Source organism: Dermacentor silvarum, chromosome 9 (assembly GCF_013339745.2).
Source record: "Dermacentor silvarum isolate Dsil-2018 chromosome 9, BIME_Dsil_1.4, whole genome shotgun sequence".
Lineage (NCBI taxonomy): Eukaryota > Metazoa > Arthropoda > Arachnida > Ixodida > Ixodidae > Dermacentor > Dermacentor silvarum.
The window spans coordinates 11,179,221-11,181,977 of record NC_051162.1 but is presented as its reverse complement, the minus strand read 5'-3'; the positions used below and the strand labels follow the sequence as shown (position 1 = coordinate 11,181,977).

The 2,757-nt window shown below is 47.4% G+C and overlaps 1 long non-coding RNA gene across 1 annotated transcript; it reads right to left on the bottom strand.

Moving 5' to 3' along the window:
* Nucleotides 1-1,219: 1,219 nt before the first annotated feature.
* LOC125940109 (uncharacterized) lies at nt 1,220-1,852 on the bottom strand. The gene is made up of 2 exons (XR_007463350.1): nt 1,399-1,852; nt 1,220-1,311 (listed from the first exon to the last, which is right to left on the bottom strand). It is a non-coding gene; the product is annotated as an uncharacterized LOC125940109 (long non-coding RNA).
* Between the last annotated feature and the right edge of the window lie 905 nt (nt 1,853-2,757).

The window sequence follows — 2,757 nt, the reverse complement described above, 5'->3', positions numbered from 1 at the left end:
AGGGAACCGTACAATAACATAGTAGAATGAAAGCCGACACTGCGGCCGCAATGCACGGGCAATCACCGAGCGGCATTAAAAAATAAAATGAAGAGAAAGAAAGGCATTTGTTCTTAAGACATATATACATGTCATATTCGATTATGAACACCATTCGAGAGGTCTGAACGCAAATACCAGCGCGCGAAGTAGTGCGATTGACCCTGCCGAGCAGTATCGCCAGCAGTTTCCAACGGCGCGACCTTGATGCGGCCCAATCCAGTTCGATCGCAGCGCCGCCACAGTATTTTTCCACGTCGGGCGCCTCACTGCAAAGCATGCGCCGCCCCAGCCGCTCGTCCCACTCGACCATATTCTAGTACACTCTACTAAATATCAAGGACCTGGAAAGCTTCTTCCGCCCATCCACGCTTAGGAAAGGGAGCAGAGCGAATTACGTGTACAATGTAAAAGAAGTTTCAGGTGTTATTTCGGCGCGCTGCAACTCGCAAGTACAGCGAGCATCGTACGACGTCGAGTTCGAGGCAAGCACTCCGACGTCCGTTCTCTAGCGCCTAAATGTGTTAAATTTGGGTACGTACATAATGTGAAAGCGATGAAGTACATATATGATTAAGTCAGTTAGCTTTGTAGCTTACGGTCAGTGGTACAAAGCTCGCTTTATCAGGGGCGAACCTTCGCCTTTTCAGTTGCGTTCTCGCTTCAGCTCTCGCTTCCTGGGCGTTCGAGCGTGTTATCGCGCATCTTCGAATGTTTTCTTCACGGCTGTCTTCCGTTTGTATTTACTGCAAATGGAGATACGTGCGTGTCCGCTTTCGCGGGTTACAACCGAAGGCAAAACAAACCAGCAGACGCTTAAAACAACACACGCGCACAAATTAATGTAAATAAACGCGACATTTTTTTTTCTAAACACGTGCGTTACTTCGCAATTACTCATCCAGTGCTCCCACAGCAACTTTAATGCTCAGATTACAAAAAAAAAAAGAAAAACGCTGTCAAGAGGGCTCAGTGCATTGAGAAACGTGCTCGTTGTATCGAAAAACCGAAACTAGAAATAAGCTCGCGATACCACAATGCCCTAGAACATGATTTTGAATTCATAAAGGAACCAAAATGTTTCGTTAAACTGACCTGCCACATCTCTCCGTTCCACTTGCTGAGTAAAGTGGAGGCGGACGTGTGTAAACAGGTAGAAACATCGATGGCACATACGCAGGATGGTTCACAACTTTGTTTATTCTGTTGCCAACGAAGAGGCGGCTGCAGATTCCTCAGTTTTCGCTTGGTTGCCATAGTCCCCCGTCAGGGCTACGCAACACAATTACAGCAGAACAACATTATCACACTTTCTCATGTGAGCGGCTGTGTTGTGGAGAATGCGAGTAATTCGCTTACCCAACACGCGAACGGCCCGTATCCAGCGCTCTCTCCTTTCTCCTTCATACGACCGCGATGGAAATCGGTAAAACTGAACGTTGTTATTCAGTCCTTCACGTTCATGGCAATTTACAACGCAACAGTAACGTCGATTGCGGCGTTTCTTCGTAGCGCGCGGAGCTGTCGCGGTTGCCGTCGTGCTCGCCATCGCCATAGAAGGAGTGAGCCAACAAGAACTTTACGGCAGTTCGGCGGCACGTCCGACTAGCGGAGAAATTCATAGCTCTCATTCTGGCTGTTAAATGCGCAAAACATTCGCAATATGAACCAAAATTAAGTTAAATCGTTGTTTCGCACTCGCTAGCTGCTTAGGCAACTTAGCAAGGGAGTCGGACTTTGCACTACTCAATTATTACCTCTTCGCACCGACAGGTGGCGCTACGCGTCTTGCAAAACTCCAGAGTCTGACGTCTATTGGCTTTTGCGCGCGGTGTCCGGCAGCAACGTTACTAGACCTCCAACAGTGCGAGCAAAGGTCGTGCTAAATTGCAAAATAATTAATAAAATGCTTTTGCTCTCCTAGCTTCCCATTGTTAGGCATTAGAGACAATTTGCTTGTATTTCTGCGGCATAGTGCGCGCATCTACTCATAACGCACTATGTACGATCAACGCACGAGAGCTTTGAATGTGCAAGAGATGTCCAAATCATAAGGACATTCGACGTCCTCTGGATGACCTTTGACTGCCACGTACCAGTCGAACGTACTATAGATGTAAACTGGACGTCGTTAAATGTCTTGGATATTTGGTCTTTTGTGGTACATCCAATGGATATTTGTGGTTCACTGGGGAGTGGTGCAGCTGTGGTGGCAGAACGCCGTGAAATCCGTGCTGTGCAGACGCTCGAAATATCCAATTCACGTCGGCGTCTTGGCACCGGCCAGTTCGCGAACCGGCCAACTGGCGCCCTGGAGCGGCGCCTCTGTGCCCGCCCTATTCGGTAGACGCAATAATATTTACGTAACCAGTCCTTGCTTGAGAGACGCCGATGGCGAAGGTGCTGCGATATGCTGCCGGCCAGCTTTGCAGTTTTTCTCACATTAAAAACATGTAGCATATATACATGCCTAGCATGTGTTATAAGACAATGTCTACCATGAGAAGATTGTCAGGAGTGCCACACTACTGCTCCTAATCTGGCATTCCACGCTTTGCATGACCTCAGTAAGCATGATGACAATATGGGCCCATTTTCTTCAAAGTGAGCTGCTATTCTGTTTGCAAAATGGGGAGGCTATAGCTAAGCTGGTTTGTTCTTTGTGTTTTGTCAATTTGATGAGAAATTCTTGGCAATGTTCTTTTAAGGTGGTTTTAA